The sequence below is a fragment of the Portunus trituberculatus genome, chromosome 15 (assembly GCF_017591435.1).
Source record: "Portunus trituberculatus isolate SZX2019 chromosome 15, ASM1759143v1, whole genome shotgun sequence".
In the NCBI taxonomy this organism is placed as follows: Eukaryota; Metazoa; Arthropoda; class Malacostraca; order Decapoda; family Portunidae; genus Portunus; species Portunus trituberculatus.
The window spans coordinates 5,468,629-5,493,628 of NC_059269.1; the positions used below are offsets into that span (position 1 = coordinate 5,468,629).

The 25,000-nt window shown below is 41.7% G+C and overlaps 1 protein-coding gene and 5 non-coding genes across 8 annotated transcripts in view; all 6 read left to right on the forward strand.

Moving 5' to 3' along the window:
- LOC123504138 overlaps positions 1–25,000 on the forward strand; it is a 264,226-nt gene that overhangs the window by 195,168 nt on the left and 44,058 nt on the right. The window lies entirely within an intron of this gene.
- Positions 6,956–7,039, forward strand: Trnal-cag. The gene has a single exon. It is a non-coding gene; the product is annotated as a tRNA-Leu (tRNA).
- On the forward strand, positions 8,876–8,959 carry Trnal-cag. The gene has a single exon. It is a non-coding gene; the product is annotated as a tRNA-Leu (tRNA).
- On the forward strand, positions 10,902–10,985 carry Trnal-cag. Its single transcript has one exon. It is a non-coding gene; the product is annotated as a tRNA-Leu (tRNA).
- Trnal-cag lies at positions 12,928–13,011 on the forward strand. The gene has a single exon. It is a non-coding gene; the product is annotated as a tRNA-Leu (tRNA).
- On the forward strand, positions 14,915–14,998 carry Trnal-cag. The gene has a single exon. It is a non-coding gene; the product is annotated as a tRNA-Leu (tRNA).

Sequence of the window (25,000 nt, forward strand, 5' to 3'; positions counted from 1 at the left end):
CAGCATTTCGGAATTAATCTTACCGGCAATCCTCGTAATTTAAGCGTCTTTCTTCTCTCCCTGCTGCCTCCTTCCCTCCCTCCCTCTCTCCAGGTCTTCTATGCTGCCCTCCTGTCCTCCTCTTCCCCTCTCCTTCCCTCCTGCCCTCCTACTCTGCCCGTGACGACTTTCCGGGCCAAGTAATGAACCCAGGAGGAATATACAACATTAAAATGAAGGCGATCACGAGTTAAAATCTATTCAAAGGCAACGGTGAAATATTAATGTACTCTCGAGGGAATGAGGTCCTTCCCTCCTCTCCTGCCACCCCCCTTGCTCTCAAATCTGGTAAATGAGGACAAAATCACTTATTCCCACATCTTAATCACGTCCATAAATATTTGAGTAATTAAAAAATTTTGTCTCTGATTGTGTGCGTAGGAACGGGAGGGAGGAAGAGGCAGGGAGGCTTCGGAGCGGTGGTGGGACGGTACAGGGACGGTGGAGAGTTGAGGGAGGCAACGAAGAGGGAGTAAAGGTGAGGGAAAAAAGATCAGGGTGATGATAATGGAATGGGGTAAATATGCAGACAGGGTGAAGGAGGAGAGAAAAAGAGGAGGAGGAGGAGGAGGAGGAGGAGGAGGAGGAGGAGGAGGAAAAAATTGAAAGAGTACTATTAAACTTGATTAATAACATCATGAGGAAAAGTAACAGGAAACGAAAAAACAAATTGAGTGATAACAATTTGAAAGTAATTGAAAGAAGATTAGTAAAGAACACACTAACAGAAGCTGAAGTGTAACATGAAAACGAGGAAAGTAATTACACTCGATGGTAGACGGAGGTAAATTATCAAGAAAAATGCAAACGAAAATAGTAAGAATAAGAAGATCTATAACATTACATAGAACACATAAAGATCCTTACTTCTTACGATGCCATGATCCTTAAGACGTAGAAGATCACAGCATACCACTCTCTTCCCTCTCCCTTCCCTCATTTATAATATTTCAAAAGCAATGACTCCATTTCATCACAGTTAACCCCTTGAGTACCATGAAGCGTTTCCATATTCATACCGGTTACTATTTGGTGATTTTATACTGATTCAGAAACTCATGTGGGGAGATTAAAATAGTGAAGACTGTGGCCATTAATCTCCTGACCTCCATAGACCCTTCCAAATGTAAATAAATTGGTCTAGTCGTATACATATCTCAAGGTACAAATGTGTCCCAGTATTGAAGGGGGTTAAAGATACAAAAGAATAAAGAAATAGTGTCTCCTGCTCATTGACCTTTCTCTGCTACTTGGCACCTCTCTCTTAAATCACTAACCATCCTGAGATATCTTTCCTCTTTCCGGAGTCACTTTTAAACATCATGCACGTAAGAAATTACAATATGTACTCTTTTCTTATAGCTTTCTATCTCGCACGTGTTTTTCTTTTTATATAATATTCCATGCATTGTTTTTAATTTGAAGTGTTGCACGTCGCAGTGAAAGAGTAAATACATCGATGTGTCACTACTCACCAACAGCCAAACCGCCAGACAAGTTTTATTTTCAGTTTTAAGTCGATAACCACTAAGTTTTATTTGGGAGAGACCGATTCCGTAATTACATTAACCAACACTTAGAGAAAGTAATGGTGGAACAAAATAAAGACTGCCGCTCCTCGGGGAAAAGGAGGAGGAGGAGGAGGAGGAGGAGGAGGAGGAGGAGGAGGAGGAGGAGGAGGAGGAGGAGGAGGAGGAGGAGGAGGAGGAGGAGGAGGAGGAGGCTGAGGCTGAGGCTGAGGCTGAGAAATAGAAAGGGAATACAAGGAATTAACAAACAGCAGCAGACCTACTGGACCTTTCTAGGTCGTTTGTGGACCACTCTATCTGAACTAAATCAAAAGAAAGGACAATAAAGGCGTAGGCTCCGCCTCACCCACAACTCTCCAGATGAAACTGGCAGGAAATAAGGAAACATAGAAAAGTTATATGGAAATTTTGATGAAGATCGAGAAAAAAGTAGTCACTACACTAAAAGTGGCGGGAAAGAGTTGACTACCACCGCCGGGCCGAAAAGGTGAATGATGGACCGATTGCTTGATTACCTGCTGATACAAAGGATCGCGCAAGGTATATCACCATTCGGAAGGCACTGTCAGACAACTCTCCCACACCTACTACTGTATACTTCCTAAAAAAAGGAATAGATAAATATGTTCGCCATAGGACGAATAATTCAGATATGAAGAGTGACATCCCGTGGATTACTTTCTAGGTATTTGTCAAGACGAGATTCAAATGTATCTACTGTATTCAGGTCAACGAGGCTTGATGGAAGATAATTCCAAATATTTACTATACGACTGAATACGAAATTTTTGGTTTCATTTATGTGAAATCGTTTACCTTTAATTTAAAGCCATTATTTCTTGTAACACTTATTTGATTGAATGTTAGGTAGAGTTCAGGACTCATATTTGTGAAAGCCTTAACAATTTTGTAAGGCAATATCAGGTCTCCTCTTATTCTGTGTTTAGATAAGAACAGACGAATTTCTTTAAGGCGTTCCTTGTATGGTTTACTTCGTCATCACGAAGGTCTACGGACAACAATGTCCGTATTTCACAATCACTTTTGGATTAGCCGAGGATGAATTATTGTGTCTTTAATGAATTAGTTTATTGACAAAATTGTAGAAATTCAGATTACATTATGCTCCCATATTTTCTTTAATCTTTAAATCTGTTAATTCTTACGTGACTGTGTTCTAAACTCTCTTAAAAACCCCCACTACAAATACAGTTTTTCGAGTCGTGGTAGTTAAGGCCCAGTCAGAGTAGGAATGGCTCGATGAGTGTGCTGGGTCTAAGAATAAGGTGGACAGTTTCGTATGGACAGGCCAGGTGATGAGTACCTATGGACACTCTCTCCATCTCACCATCACATTCGCGCTCCGTTCCAGTAAATCAAACTTCCTGCAACATTAAAGATTCAAAGCATACCGATTGTAAAACTCCACAGAGAATGACCTTTTCCTAGCGTGTAATTTAGATGCGGAGGCGAGTCTGGAGTTCAAATCTTTCTTCGTGGATATAACAGTGCTATATTCAGTAACGCAAAAAGTAATTGTTTTTCAGCAGACTAATGAACAAAGTAATACAAGTTCTCAATAAGACACGCATGAAATTACCGATAAAAATGGAAATGTAATGAAAGAAGAAATAAAAGGGATAAGACAGACAGATGTTACTCACTTTACGATTCTGCATTTACTTTCCTCAGAAATTGACGACACATGAGTAGAGACATATACTGATAATGATAACAACAACAACAACAACAACAACAACAATAATAATAATAATAATAATAATAATAATAATAATAATAAGATAAAAACAGTAATGAAAGAAAATTACAGAACATTTGCTTCACCTCATGTTCCTTATCATGGATACTCGTCACTCACAAACTACTACTTATTGTTTCATCTTGTTTTTTATGGGGTCTATATTTGTCGCAGTCTCCGAAACTATGATGATTGACATGAGAGAGAGAGAGAGAGAGAGAGAGAGAGAGAGAGAGAGAGAGAGAGAGAGAGAGAGAGAGAGAGAGAGAGAGAGAGAGAGAGACTAACATAAAACAACAATGTGTACTTATCTCCCATCACTAATAATCTAACAGGCTAATAAATTTTTCGTCTTCCATTCCGCTTGATTTTATTTTTTATACTTTTTTTTTCATTTTCAAGCAGATCCCAGCGTGCCAACTTTCTTTCTTTCCTGGCTACATATCATACCATCCTCCTGCCTTAACCTTTCCACACCACTGACTTATTAACCACTGCCTTTCTAGAGCACTTCACCTCACACTTTGAATTCTTTTCTTCCACACGCTCTCCTTCCATTATTAGCCTCTGTGATTTCAACCTCCCCACTCTCTGCTCCCCCACTTTCCTTCCCGCTGTCTCCCTCTCCCCATTGCAGCACAGACGGAGACACAGAATTTCGCCTCCAAGTTTCCTCGTTGGCAGCTCTAAACGACGTAAACAGGGCATTAGAAGCAGAGTCTAACCAACATGCTATAACTGCCCTCCGGAGCGACACCTCCCAGACACATTAATCCTAGTACTCTCCTAGTCTTGCCCCGCTGGCCGCTTGTTTACCTGTTTACAGTCGCTTTAGTTCCTTAGCACATCATCTCTACTGCTCACTCCTCGTATGGTTCGTGTTTAGTTACCTCGCGTTGTTATCACGTTGTTATCTTATCAGAGTTATTTTTAGAGGCCAGAGATGACTTACGAGATCCTTTTGACAGTTATTTTCTATTGATAATGTAGAATTCTCGTTAAATTACTACTTTAAGAGGCCAGAGATGACTTATGAAGTCCTCTTGACAGTTTTCTTTTCTATTGATAATGTAGTATTCTCGTTAAAACTGCATTGAAGACACCGCAGAAAACCTTACGAATGTTCAAGTAAAGAGGCTAAGGCTGTTGAAATTAGAAGCTGAAATATTTAGGAATACAGGTGTTAGTATCGCTGATGGATGTCACAGAAGCAAAGGACGACCAAACAGCCACCTTTCTCATCAATTGCAAGGCTATTGATGGTACGTTACATTATTATTATTATGGTTATTCAGTCTAAATTGCAAGGCTGTGGTGAGTGGCATTGTCCAGTTTGAAATAAGAGTACAAGGATAAAGGCGAAGGTTCCCCAGAGATATAATACTAGGTTAGCGCACAGTGATGGGAGAAAGGGTACAGTGGAACCATGCTGTGCACGGTCCGAGTGTAGATTGGGCTTCCTCACTCGGGGCAACGGTTTCCTAGCGGGTGGGTTTTGAGATAGGAGATACCCCAAAAAGTATCCCCTTTAGCCCAGAAATTCCCGTGAAAAGCCCACATGGTGTAAATAAAAAAAAAATGAAATAAAAAAACACGTCTACGTACAACGGTGATCTTCTAGTGATGTCTAATCAACAAAGTGTCCGTATATCGAATTCATAACTAAGTGAACCATATCTCTCTCTCTCTCTCTCTCTCTCTCTCTCTCTCTCTCTCTCTCTCTCTCTCTCTCTCTCTCTCTCTCTCTCTCTCTCTCTCTCTCTCTCTCTCTCTCTCTCTCTCTCTCTCATGCAAAGCGCCATGATGTTTCCCAGGTACATGATAAATATACGGAGATGAATAGATGGATGGATAGATAGATAGACAGAGAGAGAGAGAGAGAGAGAGAGAGAGAGAGAGAGAGAGAGAGAGAGAGAGAGAGAGAGAGAGAGAGAGAGAGAGAGAGAGAGAGAGAGAGAGAGAGAGAGAGTGTGAGTGTGTGTGTGTGTGTGTGTGTGTGTGTGTGTGTGTGTGTGTGTGTGTGTGTGTGTGTGTGTGTGTGTGTGTGTGTGTGTGTGTGTGTGTGTGTGCGTTTTCTTCAGTTTTTCATGGCAGCGACAGAGTGCTCGTAACTGAACAGACGTAATCTTCAGAGACTAGCGCAACTTGACATGCGCTACAGAGCCACGGAGGAATTTCACTCACTTCGCAGAGAGAGAGAGAGAGAGAGAGAGAGAGAGAGAGAGAGAGAGAGAGAGAGAGAGAGAGAGAGAGAGAGAGAGAGAGAGAGAGAGAGAGTTGCGTACCTCACCTCTTCCATTCACTGCGACTCACCTACAGCAATAATCAATATTTTCTACCTGAATCAAATTGCCTTTATCACCTACAGCAATAATCAATATTTTCTACCTGAATCAAATTGCCTTTATCAGAGAGAGAGAGAGAGAGAGAGAGAGAGAGAGAGAGAGAGAGAGAGAGAGAGAGAGAGAGAGAGAGAGAGAGAGAGAGAGAGAGAGAGAGAGAGAGAGAGATTCTTTTATTTTCATATTTTCCCAGTGACATTCTAAAACTAAATCAATCAGTCTTAAAACAAGTAACCTTAAAACAATATGAATAAAAACATCAATTACGTGAACTAACTAGATTTTGGTGCACAATATCGCTAGAAGAATGAGAGAGAGAGAGAGAGAGAGAGAGAGAGAGAGAGAGAGAGAGAGAGAGAGAGAGAGAGAGAGAGAGAGAAACACAAACTTTACGACGTGAACGGAGGAATTACCAAAGCAAGTGGAGGCATGAAAACAAGTATTGACAACCTTTCCAATACTACCGAGAACCAACCTTCCATAATTTCCCCCAGCGATCATAACTTGGCTTCCTCTCTCCTCCTGCTCCCCCTCTTTCCTTTTTTTTCCTTCCCTTCCTAAACGCGTATTATTTTTCCTCATTTCTTATTTACGGCAGGAGATAAGATACGATCCTTTTAATCTCTCTCTTGCGGATGTAGCCGGATGGGAGCAGACCAAGCGTTTGTAGGCAGTTTATTCAGTTTACTTAATCGTTCGCGTGGTCATAATGCAACACCGCTTAACTAGTTTCCCTCGGATTATTTAGTTTTGGTTAAACGTGCAAGTGTTTTAGAGGGCAGGGGTGTGAGGAAGAGCAGTGGAGGGAGAGGGGCAGGATGGGGGAATGGGGGTTGATTTAGTGTTTAATCAGATAATTGAGGATAATGGCGATGCTACGAGGTTGCTGCGTGTGTTTGTTACCTGTGAGTTACCTGTGACCCGTTACCTGCCTGCACGCGTAGCTGGGTGGAAGTGTGTAGGTGGTGTGGGTAGCTAGGAGGTTGGGTTCCTGTAGCGCTAGATTGCTTACGAGTGTTAGTTTTTATATACTTATTCACTATAGTGTGTCTGTGATTTACTGGTGATTAGCTTTGGGTCACACAAATTTAAATAGCTTCTACTACTTTTTGGGTGGGTAAGGTAAGTAATGTTATCGCAGCTTAGACTAAATTATATTACATTACATAAGCCAGTTTAATCTGATCCTAATCTTTTGCAGTTAATCTAAAACATATCAAATAACTCTGATGGATGACTTCCATGTCATTCATTTCTCATCCATTTATTTTTTCTCCTTCTACCGAGTCAGGATGGCCGAGCGGTCCAAGGCGCTGCGTTCAGGTCGCAGTCCGGTCTTCCGGGCGTGGGTTCGAATCCCACTCCTGACAGATCATCAGTTTTGAGGAGTGTATCAATAGTCAAGTTTTGTTGGAGGAATGTCGGCAGAGGACTTAAGACTCGAGAAAAATTCCAAAGACAGAGGAAATGAAAACAGCAGTTTACTTGACTTCTGATCACCACTGTAGTACAAGTATTTGTCTTCAAGGTCAGCACGAGGCACTGCTCTTTTCCCCTCGTCTCCGTCAAGACCATGAACACAGTAGACCGCGCGAGAGATGGGAGGGGTCACTTTCTTTATGCTTATTGTTACGGCCGTAAACGAAGAGGAATAAAATGCCAAATAAACAGTTGTGTAAGAAAACAGATGCATATTGAATGGTATTTGAATATGGGGATGATATGTAATTCAAACACTCAATTTAGCTCTTCAATTGACGTAGTTTGTTGGTTATTTTCTCTCTCTCTCTCTCTCTCTCTCTCTCTCTCTCTCTCTCTCTCTCTCTCTCTCTCTCTGAGAAGAATGAAATTTAATCAAGAGAATAAAAAAAAAAAAAAACGCAAAACACAAACTTTTGAAGTGTAACACTAACTTTTCACAATTTTACCAAAGCGTCCACCACGATAACATTAAGTTTAAGAGCTTCAGATGTTCCTTAACTTAGCAAGCAGGTTCTATATCGTCCAGCAAAGCGAGAATTCATAATGTACAAGTCAAAATACCACAGCGATCTTGAACTGTACACCGTGTTCACCTTTTAAACTAAGGAAAACACGTACGAAAATAATGTTGTTATAAGTTAACTTCCTTCACGTACAAGTCCAGCCCACGTGCAGGATTTTCTCTATATACAGTCTACTTACAAGAATATGGATTACATTTGGTTGAAAGAAAGTTATCGTGAGGGAAAGAACAATATAGAAACAAAAGCAGCAGCAACAAGAACGGTAACAATAACAACAACAATAATAGCAGCGGCAGCAACAAGAGCAACACAACAGTAGTAGTAGTAGTAGTAGTAGTAGTAGTAGTAGTAGTAGGAGGAGGAGGAGGAGGAGGAGGAGGAGGAGGAGGAGGAGGAGGAGGAGGAGGAGGAGGAGGAGGAGGAGGAAGAGGAGGAGGAGGAGGAGGAAGAGGAGGAGGAGGAGGAAATGGAAGAGGAAGAGGAAGAGGAAATGGAAGAGGAAGAGGAAGAAGAGAGGAGGAGGAGGAGGAGGAGGAGGAGGAGGAGGAGGAGGAGGAGGAGGAGGAGGAGTAAGAGAAGGAGTAGTAGGAGAAGGAACAGAAGGAGAAGTAGTAGTAGTGGTATTAGTAGTATTATCAGTAGCAGCACTAACAACAACAAACATTATTCACGCGGCATTTTGCTAACGGACCAATAAGGCTGGAATGTACACTTTGTATTAGTATTGGCATTAACAATAATTTCAATGTTTTTAGTAGCAACAATACAGCAAACTTTTCTACTAATACATACATATTATTAGCACATAATTAATTCATGGCAAATAATAAATCAAATTAATGACGAGTTACTTAATATTTTGGACATCATAGGAGTTAATACAAAAAGTCAGAAAAAGAACGATTATGTCAATTATAATAAAAAGGAAACATTGGTAAAGAGACTGCTCACAAAAACAAAGAGATATATACTCTTCCACTGAGATGCGAAACAATCACGAGTATCAGAAGTAATGCGTGAAATCTTAATAAGCGACTACATGGAAGGAGAAAACGCTGTTAAAAACAATAGATTTTGTAATTTCTACAGAGTTAAAACAAGTCTCAGAGTGATTAGTAACAAAGGAAGACGTGCCAAATGATAGTCATAGGATTAGAAAAAAGAAAAAAGAAAAATGAAATAAAAACTGTTGTCTGCCGAGTCAGGATGGCCGAGCGGTCCAAGGCGCTGCGTTCAGGTCGCAGTCCGGTCTTCCGGGCGTGGGTTCGAATCCCACTCCTGACAGATCATCAGTTTTGAGGAGTGTATCAATAGTCAAGTTTTGTTGGTTGAATGTCGGAAGAGGACTTGAGACTCGAGAAAAATTCCAAAGACAGAGGAAATGAAAACAGCAGTTTACTTGACTTCTGATCACCACTGTAGTACAAGTATTTGTCTTCAAGGTCAGCACGAGGCACTGCTCTTTTCCCCTCGTCTCCGTCAAGACCATGAACACAGTAGACCGCGCGAGAGATGGGAGGGGTCACTTTCTTTATGCTTATTGTTACGGCCGTAAACGAAGAGGGAATAAAAATGCCAAATAAACAGTTGTGTAAGAAAACAGATGCATATTGAATGGTATTTGAATATGGGGAGAGATATGTAAATCAAACACTCAATTTAGCTCTTCAATTGACGTAGTGTTTATTTTCTCCCTCTCCCCCTACCCTCTCTCTCTCTCTCTCTCTCTCTCTCTCTCTCTCTCTCTCTGAGAAGCATGAAATTTAATCAAGAGAATAAAAAAAATGCAAAACACAAACTTTTGAAGTGTAACACTAACTTTTCACAAATTTACCAAAGCGTACACCACGATAACATTAAGTTTAAGAGCTTCAGATGTTCCTTAACTTAGCAAGCAGGTTCTATATCGTCCAGCAAAGCGAGAATTCATAATGTACAAGTCAAAATACCACAGCGATCTTGAACTGTACACCGTGTTCACCTTTTAAACTAAGGAAAACACGTACGAAAATAATGTTGTTATAAGTTAACTTCCTTCACGTACAAGTCCAGCCCACGTGCAGGATTTTCTCTATATACAGTCTTCTCACAAGAATATGGATTACATTTGGTTGAAAGAAAGTTATCGTGAGGGAAAGAACAATATAGAAACAAAAGCAGCAGCAACAAGAACGGTAACAATAACAACAATAATAGCAGCGGCAGCAACAAGAGCAACACAACAGTAGTAGTAGTAGTAGTAGTAGTAGTAGTAGTAGTAGTAGTAGTAGTAGTAGGAGGAGGAGGAGGAGGAGGAGGAGGAGGAGGAGGAGGAGGGAGGAGGAGGAGGAGGAGGGAGGAGGAGGAGGAGGAGGAGGAGGAGGAGGAGGAGGAGGAGGAAGAGAAAGAGGAAGAGGAAGAGGAGGAAGAGGAAGAGGAAGAGGAATGGAGAGGAGGAGGAGGAGGAAGAGGAAGAGGAAGGAAGAGGAAGAGGAAGAGAGGAAAGGAGGAGAGGAAGAGGAGGGAGGAAGAGGAAGAGGAAGAGGAAGAGGAAGAGGAGGAGGAAAGAGGAAGAGAAGAGGAAGAGGAAGAGGGAGGAGGAGGAGGAGGAGGAGGAGGAGGAGTAAGAGGAGGAGAGTACAGAAGGAACAGAAGAAGTAGTAGTAGTGGTATTAGTAGTATTATCAGTAGCAGCACTAACAACAACAAACATTATTCACGCGGCATTTTGCTAACGGACCAATAAGGCTGGAATGTACACTTTGTATTAGTATTGGCATTAACAATAATTTCAATGTTTTTAGTAGCAACAATACAGCAAACTTTTCTACTAATACATACATATTATTAGCACATAATTAATTCATGGCAAATAATAAATCAAATTAATGACGAGTTACTTAATATTTTGGACATTATAGGAGTTAATACAAAAAGTCAGAAAAAGGACGATTATGTCAATTATAATAAAAAGGAAACATTGGTAAAGAGACTGCTCACAAAAATAAAGATATATACTCTTCCACTGAGATGCAAAACAATCACGAGTATCAGAAGTAATGCGTGAAATCTTAATAAGAGACTACATGGAAGGAGAAAACGCTGTTAAAAACAATAGATTTTGTAATTTCTACAGAGTTAAAACAAGTCTCAGAGTGATTAGTAACAAAGGAAGACGTGCCAAATGATAGTCATAGGATTAGAAAAAAGAAAAAAGAAAAATGAAATAAAAACTGATGTCTGCCGAGTCAGGATGGCCGAGCGGTCCAAGGCGCTGCGTTCAGGTCGCAGTCCGGTCTTCCGGGCGTGGGTTCGAATCCCACTCCTGACAGATCATCAGTTTTGAGGAGTGTATCAATAGTCAAGTTTTGTTGGATGAATGACGGCAGAGGACTTAAGACTCGAGAAAAATTCCAGACAGGAAATGAAAACAGCAGTTTACTTGACTTCTGATCACCACTGTAGTACAAGTATTTGTCTTCAAGGTCAGCACGAGGCACTGCTCTTTTCCCCTCGTCTCCGTCAAGACCATGAACACAGTAGACCGCGCGAGAGATGGGAGGGGTCACTTTCTTTATGCTTATTGTTACGGCCGTAAACGAAGCGGGAATAAAAATGCCAAATAAACAGTTGTGTAAGAAAACAGATGCATATTGAATGGTATTTGAATATGGGGAGAGATATGTAATTCAAACACTCAATTTAGCTCTTCAATTGACGTGTTTATTTTCCCTCCCCTGCCCTCTCTCTCCCTCTCTCTCTCTCTCTCTCTCTCTCTCTCTCTCTCTCTCTCTCTCTCTCTCTCTCTCTCTCTGAGAAGCATGAAATTTAATCAAGAGAATAAAAAAACGCAAAACACAAACTTTTGAAGTGTAACACTAACTTTTCACAATTTTACCAAAGCGTCCACCGCGATAACATTAAGTTTAAGAGCTTCAGATGTTCCTCAACTTAGCAAGCAGGTTCTATATCGTCCAGCAAAGCGAGAATTCATAATGTACAAGTCAAAATACCACAGCGATCTTGAACTGTACACCGTGTTCACCTTTTAAACTAAGGAAAACACGTACGAAAATAATGTTGTTATAAGTTAACTTCCTTCACGTACAAGTACAGCCCACGTGCAAGATTTTCTCTATATACAGTCTACTTACAAGAATATGGATTACATTTGGTTGAAAGAAAGTTATCGTGAGGGAAAGAACAATATAGAAACAAAAGCAGCAGCAACAAGAACGGTAACAATAACAACAATAATAGCAGCGGCAGCAACAAGAGCAACACAACAGTAGTAGTAGTAGTAGTAGTAGTAGTAGTAGTAGTAGTAGTAGTAGTAGTAGTAGTAGGAGGAGGAGGAGGAGGAGGAGGAGGAGGAGGAGGAGGAGGAGGAGGAGGAGGAGGAGGAGGAGGAGGAGGAAATGGAAGAGGAAGAGGAGGAGGAGGAAATGGAAGAGGAAGAGGAGGAGGAGGAGGAGGAAATGGAAGAGAAGAGGAAGAGGAAGAGGAAGAGGAAATGGAGGAGGAAGAGGAAGAGGAAGAGGAAAGAGGAAGAGGAAGAGGAAGAGGAAGAGGAAGAGGAAGAGGAAGAGGAAATGGAAGAGGAAGAGGAAGAGGAAGAGGAAGAGGAAGAGGAAGAGGAAGAGGAAGGAGGAGGAGGAGTAAGAGAAGGAAAAGTAGGAGAAGGAACAGAAGGAGTAGTAGTAGTGGTATTAGTAGTATTATCAGTAGCAGCACTAACAACAACAAACATTATTCACGCGGCATTTTGCTAACGGACCAATAAGGCTGGAATGTACACTTTGTATTAGTATTGGCATTAACAATAATTTCAATGTTTTTAGTAGCAACAATACAGCAAACTTTTCTACTAATACATACATATTATTAACACATAATTAATTCATGGCCAATAGTAAATCAAATTAATGATGAGTTACTTCATATTTTGGACATCATAGGAGTTAACACAAAACGTCAGAAAAAGAACGATTATGTCAATTATAATTAAAAGGAAACATTGGTAAAGAGACTGCTCACAAAAATAAAGATATATACTCTTCCACTGAGATGCGAAACCATCACGAGTATCAGAAGTGAAAATCTTAATAAGCGACTACATGGAAGGAGAAAACGCTGTTAAAAACAATAGATTTTGTAATTTCTACAGAGTTAAAACAAGTCTCAGAGTGATTAGTAACAAAGGAAGACGTGCCAAATGATAGTCATAGGATTAGAAAAAAAAAAAAAAGAAAAGAAAAACTATTGTCTACCGAGTCAGGATGGCCGAGCGGTCCAAGGCGCTGCGTTCAGGTCGCAGTCCGGTCTTCCGGGCGTGGGTTCGAATCCCACTCCTGACAGATCATCAGTTTTGAGGAGTGTATCAATAGTCAAGTTTTGTTGGATGAATGTCGGCAGAGGACTTAAGACTCGAGAAAAATTCCAAAGACAGAGGAAATGAAAACAGCAGTTTACTTGACTTCTGATTACCACTGTAGTACAGGTATTTGTCTTCAAGGTCAGCACGAGGCACTGCTCTTTTCCCCTCGTCTCCGTCAAGACCATGAACACAGTAAACCGCGCGAGAGATGGGAGGGGTCACTTTCTTTATGCTTATTGTTACGGCCGTAAACGAAGCGGGAATAAAAATGCCAAATAAACAGTTGTGTAAGAAAACAGATGCATATTGAATGGTATTTGAATATGGGGAGAGATATGTAAATCAAACACTCAATTTAGCTCTTCAAGTGACGTAGTGTTTATTTTCTCCCTCTCTCTCTCTCTCTCTCTCTCTCTCTCTCTCTCTCTCTCTCTCTCTCTCTGAGAAGCATGAAATTTAATCAAGAGAATAAAAAAAACGCAAAACACAAACTTTTGAAGTGTAACACTAACTTTTCACAATTTTACCAAAGCGTCCACCACGATAACATTAAGTTTAAGAGCTTCAGATGTTCCTCAACTTAGCAAACAGGTTTTATATCGTCCAGCAAAGCGAGAATTCATAATGTACAAGTCAAAATACCACAGCGATCTTGAACTGTACACCGTGTTCACCTTTTAAACTAAGGAAAACACGTACGAAAATAATGTTGTTATAAGTTAACTTCCTTCACGTACAAGTACAGCCCACGTGCAAGATTTTCTCTATATACAGTCTTCTCACAAGAATATGGATTATACTAGGTTGAAAGAAAGTTATCGTGAGGGAAAGAACAATATAGAAACAAAAGCAGCAGCAACAAGAACGGTAACAATAACAACAACAATAATAGCAGCGGCAGCAACAAGAGCAACACAACAGTAGTAGTAGTAGTAGTAGTAGTAGTAGTAGTAGTAGTAGTAGTAGTAGTAGTAGTAGGACGAGGAGGAGGAGGAGGAGGAGGAGGAGGAGGAGGAGGAGGAGGAGGAGGAGGAGGAGAGGAAGAGGTAGAGGAAGAGGAAGAGGAAGAGGAAGAGGAAGAGGAAGAGGAAATGGAAGAGGAAGAGGACAAGGAAGAGGAAGAGGAGGAAGAGGAGGAAGAGGAGGAAATGGAAGAGGAAGAGGAAGAGGAGGAAGAGGAAATGGAAGAGGAAGAGGAGGAAGAGGAAATGGAAGAGGAAGAGGAAGAGGAAGAGGAGGAGAAGGAGGAGGAGGAGTAAGAGTAGTAAAAGTAGGAGAAGGAACAGAAGAAGAAGTAGTAGTAGTGGTATTAGTAGTATTATCAGTAGCAGCACTAACAACAACAAACATTATTCACGCGGCATTTTGCTAACGGACCAATAAGGCTGGAATGTACACTTTGTATTAGTATTGGCATTAACAATAATTTCAATGTTTTAGTAGCAACAATACAGCAAACTTTTCTACTAATACATAATGCTCATATTATTAGCACATATAATTAATTCATGGCCAATAGTAAATCAAATTAATGATGAGTTACTTCATATTTTGGACATCATAGGAGTTTATACTAAAGTCAGAAAAAGAACGATTATGTCAATTTTAATTAAAAGGAAACATTGGTAAAGAGACTGCTCACAAAAATAAAGATATATACTCTTCCACAGATGCGAAACAATCACGAGTATCAGAAGTAATGCGTGAAATCTTAATAAGCGACTACATGGAAGGAGAAAACGCTGTTAAAACAATAGATTTTGTAATTTCTACAGAGTTAAAACAAGTCTCAGAGTGATTAGTAACAAAGGAAGACGTGCCAAATGATAGTCATAGGATTAGAAAAAAAAAAGAAAAAGAAAAGAAAAACTATTGTCTACCGAGTCAGGATGGCCGAGCGGTCCAAGGCGCTGCGTTCAGGTCGCAGTCCGGTCTTCCGGGCGTGGGTTCGAATCCCACTCCTGACAGATCATCAGTTTTGAGGAGTGTATCAATAGTCAAGTTTTGTTGGATGAATGTCGGCAGAGGACTTAAGACTCGAGAAAAATTCCAAAGACAGAGGAAATGAAAACAGCAGTTTACTTGACTTCTGATCACCACTGTAGTACAAGTATTTGTCTTCAAGGTCAGCACGAGGCACTGCTCTTTTCCCCTCGTCTCCGTCAAGACCATGAACACAGTAAACCGCGCGAGAGATGGGAGGGTCACTTTCTTTATGCTTATTGTTACGGCCGTAAACGAAGCGGGAATAAAAATGCCAAATAAACAGTTGTGTAAGAAAACAGATGCATATTGAATGGTATTTGAATATGGGGAGAGATATGTAATTCAAACACTCAATTTAGCTCTTCAATTGACGTAGTGTTTATTTTCTCCCTCTTCCCCCTGCCCTCCCAAATTCTCTCTCTGAGAAGAATGAAATTTAATCGGTTGAAAGAAAATCGTGAGGAAAGAACAATATAGAAACAAAAGCAGCAGCAACAAGAACGGTAACAATAACAACAACAATAATAGCAGCAGAACAAGAGCAAACAACAAAACAAATTTTTGAAGTGTAACACTAACTTTTCACAATTTTACCAAAGCGTCCACCACGATAACATTAAGTTTAAGAGCTTCAGATGTTCCTCAACTTAACAAGCAAAGCGATAATTCATTATGTACAAGTCAAAATACCACAGCAATCTTGAACTGTACACCGTGTTCACCTTTAAACTAAGGAAAACACGTACGAAAATAATGTTGCTATAAGTAAACTTCCTTCACGTACAAGTACAGCCCACGTGCAAGATTTTCTCTATATACAGTCTTTCCACAAGAATATGGATTACATTTGGTTGAAAGAAAGTTATCGTGAGGGAAAGAACAATATAGAAACAAAAGCAGCAGCAACAAGAACGGTAACAATAACATTAATAGCAGCGGTAGGAACAAGAGCAACGCAATATTATTATTATTATTATTAGTAGTAGTAGTAGTAGGGGGAGGAGGAGAAATCTAAAGGAATACAAAGGAAGGAACAGACAGCAACAGCCCTACTGGGCCTAACGAGGCTGTCTGTGTGCCTATGGTACCACTACAGATTCTACGAGCTAGAGGCTGAAGGACACCAGGGTTCAAGGAAGAAGAAAAGAGGCCACAGGGAGAGAGAAAGTCAAAGATATGATAGGAAAGATTGAATTAGTGATACTACGTAGTACAGTAACTACAAAAAAAAAAAAAAAAATATCCTATGCAGACGCAAAGTTCGTCATTTGGGTGGTTAATGTGAGGTGAATGTCCAATCTTTCTTAAAAGTTTCTATCGTATTGCTACGGAGAACATGTGCTGGGAGAGAGTAATACGGAGAACATGTGCTGGGAGAGAGTTCCAGACATTTACAATTCTATTGAAGAAATAATGTTTAGCCTCATCTGATCTGAAACGCTTACCTGTAATCCTGTAGCCATTATTTCTAGTGGTGTTGGAGCAGTCAATGGTGAAATAGTTTACATTTACGATATCAAAGCTTCGGAACATTCTAAATAGTTCAATTAAATCTCCTCGCATACGCCGCTTCTCTAAACTGAACATGTTGAGTTCCCTCAGGCGCTCCTCGTAAAGCTTGTTTCGCAGTCGTGTTATTAACTTGGTGATTCTTCTTTGGACTCTCTCCAGGTTGTCTATAGGAGGAGGAGGAGGAGGAGGAGCAGCAGGAGGAGGATATTCGAAGCTTTTCCGATGTTCGTCGGTCCAAGATGGGGTTCCGGGACACCCTTGCGTAGAAGATCTGACAGGCAGCTGGTGTAAGAGGACGTCTGTGGGATGAAAGTCCCATAGAAAGATATCATTCCTAAGAAGGATCGAAGAAGCTTCTTTGTAGATGGGGTTTAGCCTAAGCAATAGCAGTTACTTTATCATACTGGGGCTGTAGTGTCTTACCATCAACGATGAACCCCAAGTACTTTATACATTCCATATCCAAACCGACACTTGGAAGGACGAGCTGTAAGGCCGTGTTCACGAAGACGGTGAAGTACAGATATCAAGGCGTTGAGATGTTCCGGCCAGGTAACTCTGTAAATGAATATGTTGTAGTGATGTATCGGAGGTCAAATTTCGTGGCTCCGCGGAGGCGGAGGCGGAGGCGGAGGTCAGTTTCTCAAAAAATGCGGATGCGGATGTAGTTGCGGAGGTTATGGAATAGTTTTTTGCGGAGGCGGAGGCGGAGGTTGTTGCCTACACCTCCGCGGAGGCGGAGGCGGAACAGATTTTTTTTTTTACCCATTTACAGTACCGGTACTGCGTCGACAATAAACTCCTGTTACTCCTTTCCCTCACTCAAATTTGGGTACAATAGGAGATAGTAATCAAGTTTTGGCAGTGTCAATGTAAAATCTTAATATTCCCGGTGAATTATTCATGGATAACTATAGTAGAGTACTATAGTTACAGGACTGTAATTGTGACTGCAGCAATCGGCTGAAGGCTAGGCTTTTTCTTTTTCATAGACTGTAGAGTACATAGGCCTTCCTCTGTCATTGCTCCACTTTCTAGTCATTGCTCCACTTTCTAGTGTTTTATTTAGCATACTACTTAATTATTTCTGGCACTGATAATTTTATTTTGTAGCCTATCTCAGGATTGTTGACTTTTATTTTCTAGGAATGACAAATGATATAGGACAGTTGCATGTTACTGTTACGCCGTAATGAAACAAACATCTTACTATATTTTGGGGTGCAACTGTGTGCCGAAAAATACAGGTACCGGTAAACATCCGCGCCTCCGCAGTTTTAAATTGCGAAGGCGGAGGCTGAGGCGGAGGTCTCATTTTCTGAAAATGCGGAGGCGGAGGTCTCATTATCTGAAAATGCGGAGGCGGAGGCGGAGGTTAATAAAACGCGGAGGATCCGCGGAGGCGGAGGCGGATATCCGATACATCACTAATATGTTGTCGAAGTAGAAGGACGCACCTGGCAAACCAGAAAGAACTGCCCTCATTAGCCTGATAAAGTGGCGCAAGCTGTAACCAATCCAAATGGGAGACGACAGAATAACATAAGTCCTTGCTGGGTCGGGAAAGCTGTGAATGGAACGAGCTTTATCAGTTAAGGGGATCTGATAATACGCTTTTGTGAGATAAAGTTCACCGAAATATTTACTCCCGAAAAAATTTGTGAAGGTCCTCCGTGATAGTGTTGATAGGCTCAGCGTGGAAACGAGTGATGGAGTTAAGGGCCCGGTAGTCAATGGCCATCCGATAGTTACCAGTCGTTTTCTTGACCATGACGACCGGTGAACAATGAGGGGATGAGGAAGGTTGGATGATTCCTTGCTGCAAAAGTTAATTTACCTCTTCAAAATGGGATCTCAAGTGAACTGGAATAGGATAGAGCTTGGGTTTAACTCGCTCTGTGGAACATAATTCAATATCATGTGTCAGAGTGATAGTACATCCCGGTGTCTCAGAGAACACATCTTTAAAGAAGGAAATAACTTCCTTTAATTTCTCCTTCTCAGCCTCAGTTAACGACTCATGTACATCTGGATCCTGGGAAATCATAGTCTTCTAGATCTACTCGACCGTCGGGATTTATCGGTGAAGATTCTGGTTGACTAACTTTCCTCATCTACTGATGAGAACTGCAAATCAGTGCTGGTATGCAAAGGAAGAGGTTCGTCTAAGACAGTAGCTTGTTGGACATTAGCTCTTCGAAAGTACCGTTTGAGGAGATTGGCATGATATAATTTAGGTTTACCTTTTCCTTTTGGTGACATTCTCTGGCATTTATCACAGGAACGGCAGAAGGATTTGACATTGGCAGCTATACCTGGCCAGAAGAATTGATTACACACTTTGTTCAGTGTTTTTTTTTTTTTATGAGAGAAGTGACCAGAGAGCGTACTTTCGTGGGCAAGAGTCAAAACAAGTCGACGACAGTCTGATGGCACTACTAGAAACTTCATTCCTACCCGATGTTGGTATTTGGAAGAACGGCATACTCTGTACAGGTGGTCATCATATACCTCATAAGTAAAAGTAGATCCGCTTCGAGAAGTCTCGATCTCACCGGTGGTGGCCTTCTGTTGGAGATTCTTGATGGACGAACAGGTCTTCTGTAATTGAGCAAACTGCTGTGGTGTTACATCCAAGGGTTCAATGATAGCAAGAACGAGGGGATGGATGCGACGAGCAGCCTGGCTACGGGTACGAAACACATGAATTTTCTCTGTAGCAGACTTAAGTTGTTAAGGAGGTTCCAGACAGGCCTTTCCAGTGTTGTCGGGGATGCTTGCTCCTGCTACGTTCCCTACCAACACGCTGCAAAACTTAAGGGGAGCACGCACAGCATCAACATATCCATCGTAGATAGCATCGTACCTGAGGGAAGGCATCCACTCTTCCTAAGTAGTCAGAGACGAGTACAGTGGGGCACTCAGACGTCACGTCGGGCAGCGCATCTTCCGATACGAGAGCACAGAACATCCAGTATCACGAACAATAGTTGAAACTCTGGAGCCGTTGATAGTTCCTGATGAGAAGTACAGAGGAATAGAAGGGTCGTTGAAGCAAAAACCAACCTTGTGTGCGCCTTGTTGCGTGTTATACGACTTATAGAGAGCTGGGTTCTGGGGGCATTGAGGTCTGATGTGTCCAAGCTCACCGCAGTTGTGGCACTTCACTGTCGACGAAATCTTCCTTGCAAGAGGTGGGGACTTGTGTGGAGCCTTCTGAAAAAACTCGGGGAGATATATTCTTTTTATGATGCTTAGGGTAAGCTCTATGGACAGCAGCCTAAGTAACCGCTCGCTTGACCGCATCTAAAGTTTGTACATCGTTTTCCGTAAGAAAAGTTCTAACCTCAAGATAAAGCTAGAAATTGATCCATAATGATAAATGATTTGAGAGACTTGAAATCCTTTTCAAAGTTACAAGCATCTATCCAGTTGTCGAAATACCGCCCAGTTGTGAAGCAAACTGCTCAAAGGTCACACGTGGTTTAATCCTGCTAGTACGAAACATATGTTGGTAGTGCTCGGTTGTGCGGTCGCAGCTCCTTAGGAGGGCAGACTTTAGTCTCCGATAGTCATTTATCACATCCTCCGGCAAGGTGGTATAGATATCAGCCAACTTACCCGAGAGAACGCTTCCAAGTTGGATAGCAAGAGTGTCCTGCGGTAGATTCAGAAGGTACGCGATGCGTTCAAACCTGGTGAAGTACGAGATGAGGTCGTCTCCTTGATACACTGGCAAACTGGGGCGAGGGGCGGCACAGTTAACTGATGGAGATGGCACGGAACTTGCTTCATTCTGCTGCAAAGATATTTGAAGTTTAAGCTGCCCAAGAGATATAAAGTGCGCTCTTTCTCCTTCTTTCCTTTTCACGCAACTCCTCCCGTTCACGCTCTGTCTTTCATCCCTTTGTAACTCCTGTTGACCCGATACGAATTCACGTAATTCCTCGTTCTCGAGCCCCATTTCTCGTCCAAGGTCAATTAACTTTGATAGTAGACATGGCTACTTAGAAATAACTTAAACTGAAAACTAACCCAAAATTACTAAACCAAAAGCCTCAGGAATAAAGTTCCTCCAAGAAAATAAATAGTTACCCGTGAGATAAACTAGAACAAAACATTAGCCAAAGGAGAGACCTCCGCACCTGGCAGCACCCGTGAGATGAACTAGAACAGCAAAACATTAGCCAGAGGAGAGGGCTCCGCACCTGACAGCAAGAGTGAACCAAACCAGAAGTCGAAAGATACACATCTGGTTGAACTAGGTCCACAAACAACAGTCACTTACTCACTTCTGAGCCTGGACAGCGAGTCTGAAAAAGGGTACAATCACGTCTCACGAAGATGACTGTCAATACTCACCACCAGCACGCAAAGCAGAACATTAGAAGCGATGTATCCTAGCGAGGTCGCCACGAGTGAAGACCACAACCAAGTATTTCCCATTCGGTTGTGACGTCATAGGGCCAGGGTAAGGGACGCTCCTAAAGAGAGCTTGCGTGGGTGGAGGAAAACAAAGAACAAGTTCCGAAATATACTGGACAAATTGAGTGTTGTAAACAGGGTACTGGTTATACTTAAGACGGAGTCCACTGGGATGACCACAGAGAAGGAGACTGGTAGTGGGAGCCAGTCTGTGTAGAACCGGTGTTGAAGTAGAAGGTGATGAAAGGGCCCAAAGAGAGGAGTCAGGCCAGGTTCGTGACGTGAAGGGGTGGAGGTGAAGCTGGCGGCTGAAAGGAGGAGGTAGGCCACGTCCGAAGAGTAACGAGGACTCGCACAGGAGCCGGCGACAGCTACGGGCCAGGCGGACGCGAGCAGCAGGAAGAGGGGCTAGGCTGGTACTAAGGTTGGTCCAGATGTTCCGGGCCGTGTGGGGAGTGGCTCAAATCCTCGTCAGCGGCCGGTGTAGAAGTTGTCACGGGAGACAGGACAACAGACTGAGGCGTTTAAGTGGAGGTGCTAACTCGGCCAAGGCCCTGTTGAGTCTCCATGGGTAGGTCGCGGGGAACCATACAACACCTCCGGTGAAGCCAAATACCCGAGGAGTCGAACGTTCGAAGGTATGATGAACAGTACCGTGGGACTTCGAGGTGGTAATCCGAAGCAAGCTTCTGAAGTAACGAAACTGGATAAACAAGGAAAGCAACACTGAAACAAATGAAACGCTTATTGAGCGAGGAAAGAAAATAAGGAAAAGGATAGTGTGGTCGTGAGATAGGTAGTTGGGCAAATAACCCTACTGGAGTTAATACAAAAAAGTTAGAAAAAGAACGATTATCTCAATTATAACTAAAAGGAAACATTGGTAAAAGAGACTGCTCACAAAAATAAAATAAATAGATATATATTCTTCCACTGAGATGCGAAACAATCACGAGTATCAGAAGTAATGCGTGAAATCTTAATAAGCGTCTTCATAGGAGAAAACGCTGTTAAAAACAATAGATTTTGTTATTTCTACAGAGTTAAAACAAGTCTCAGAGTGCTTAGTAACAAAGGAAGACGTGCCAAATGGTAGTCATAGGATTAGAAAAAAGAAAAGAAAAGAAAAGAAAAGAATAATAATAGTCTATCGAGTCAGGATGGCCGAGCGGTCCAAGGTCGCAGTCCGGTCTTCCGGGCGTGGGTTCGAATCCCACTCCTGACAAATCATCAATTTTGAGGAGTGTATCAATAGTCAACTTTTGTTGGATGAATGTTGGCAGAGGACTTATAACTCGAGAAAATTCCAGCACCAAAAAGTAATCATGAGAAATCCTTCCATCGAAATAAGATTTTTTTCCTACATGCACACCGCAAAGACTCCTCAATTTCTCCAGATGTTTAAGTCCTACACCGTGACCTATGCTACCCAACTCATTAAACAATAAAATAAGATAAACATAGAAGATGAAGAACGAAAGTTAATTGAAGCTTATGACGGCTATTTTGAAACGCTTTATCTCAACAGCAGACAATTAGATACATTTATTTTTGTTCTATAGCCATATCAAATGCAGGAGAGTTCAAATATTCTCACTTTTCTTTCCTATGCGTGCATGTAAAGGCCTGGTTATATGACTCTAATGCTTTGAATTGCTGGTTAGTTATCGCATTGAAGGGATTAACTTGTTTTCTTTGCCTAATTCTGAATTCCGTGCATGGTGTGGCTGTATACTCATTTCAACTCTAGAAACTCTTATTATATAAAGGATAACCTCACCATTACCATCGCCTTGAATCTCTACACTGAAAGATATGAAAAATATTGCAATACACACTTAATGCGAAGATAATTAGTGCTTAGTGAATGCTGTACACGGACATTTACCATCTGTTATTACTTACACGCAAAGACATTCCCTTAATTTATGATGTAATGCATTAATGGTTATGTTCAGGAGGTAAACTTATGATATTGGCCTTGTTAATAATCATCACTCGTTATTCATACATTTCGTAAAAAAAAAAAAAAAGAAAGAAAAGTGTGACGCGTCAAGCACTGCGGTGGAAGTAACGTTGAGTGAGAGAGCGCCTTTCGCATTCGTTAGCTTGATAAAATGAGACGAAAAAGCAAAATAAAGAAAACAAACAAGCCTACATCAACATATCAGCTTCCTCCCACCTCCTCTCCCCCACGACACACACACACACACACACACACACACACACACACACACACACACACACACACACACACACACACACACACAAATAGTCTAGTTGGTGCCAAGGTATTTCTATAGTGTTCCATACGTTATTTCCACATGTTGTAAGGGATGCCATAACAATATCAACGCACGCACCATATATATAAAACCATTCACATTCCTCGTTAGCGGAGAAAAATACCACTCGAAATGTTCCCAACCTAACACATTTTTTCCCACCCTCTTTTTTTTTTTTTTCCCACCATTACTTCAACTAGCAGGAGAATACCACGTCCTCTGCTGGAGCTTCATCGAGTCCTCCTCACCCTATTCCTGCAACCACGACCAATAAAAGGAGAGATGCATTTCACAAGGTTTACATTTGTGTTCCTCTGATGCGCTCTCTTCCCTTGTTCACTTGTTACGCCTTGTCCTCCACCCCATGCCCCTCTCTCAATGATCCTCCACTTCACCGCACCGTCAGGGAAGAGGAAGAAGAAGAGAAGGAAGAGGAGGATGAGAGAGAGAGAAGAGGAGGAGGAGGAGGAGGAGGGACAGGTCGATAAGTGACTAAAGAGGAAGAGCTAACATACGTAGTAGGGGTGAAAAATAATGTTCTTTTCCCTGATTGTCGGAAAGGAATGAAAAGTCACTTGCGTTAATGAAATAAAAGGACCCCTTCTCTGCCCTGCCGATTTAGATATTTAAATCCCAGAAGCTGCTTAGCGTGAGAGCTGTTATGGCGCGTCTCGATTCACCACTCTAGGTCGGGGAAACTTTTCAGGCGCGGTCTACGTAATGATGAACGCTGGTAGTGTGTGTGTGGATGGAAAAGGAGGGATTACCAAATTGAAAAAAAAATGTGAGTGCCTAGAAAAAAAAACCAAGCAAAAAGTAAAAATCACACACGTACACACACAAAAATGAGAGAGAGAGAGAGAGAGAGAGAGAGAGAGAGAGAGAGAGAGAGAGAGAGAGAGAGAGAGAGAGAGAGAGAGAGAGAGAAAACGTGTTAACACATTCACACCACCTCTTTTAAAAACACAGAACTGAAGAATAAGAGAGGAGAGAAAGGTGAGTTATTTTCCAGGCTTAGAGGCAGGAATCCCCGCGAGTTTAATTAAAGTTTTACAAGGAGCCATTAAGAGGGATTATCTGTGAACTTCCGGCGCAAGGAGGAGGAGGAGGAGGAGGTGGTGGTGGTGGTGGTGGTGGTGGTGGTGGTGGTGGTGGTGGTGTGAATAGGGTGAGAGGGGGAAGATGAACCAGTAGGAAGGATAGTGAGAAAGGGGAAAGGAAGGATAGGTGAAAGGAAGGCGAGGAGAAACAGTGAGAAGGATACTAGGAGAGGTAGGAGCGTGATGTTAGGTTAGGATAAAGTGAGGGGAAGAGAAGGATAACCAGTGGGAAGGATGCTGAGAGAGATAGATAGATAGATAGAGAGAGAGAGAGAGAGAGAGAGAGAGAGAGAGAGAGAGAGAGAGAGAGAGAGAGAGAGAGAGAGAGAGAGAGAGAGAGAGAGAGAGAGAGAGAGAGAGAGAGAGAGAGAGAGAGAGAGAGGAGTAACAAGAGAGAAAGACAGAAACGTAAAAAAATCGCACCTAAATACTTTAACAATTAGGTGAAAACTGTCCCTCAATACGTACAAGGATAACGTCACGTGATTACTAATGCGATAACAGTTGAAGTCATCTGGTGGAAATAAAGAAAGGTAAATATGATTGTCCAGGAATGATTCTTCTTATTTTCCCTCTACGTTGCGAGATGTTGAATATTTGAAGAGAGTAAGGCGATATGTCACTTAGTTTGCTCTCTCTCTCTCTCTCTCTCTCTCTCTTA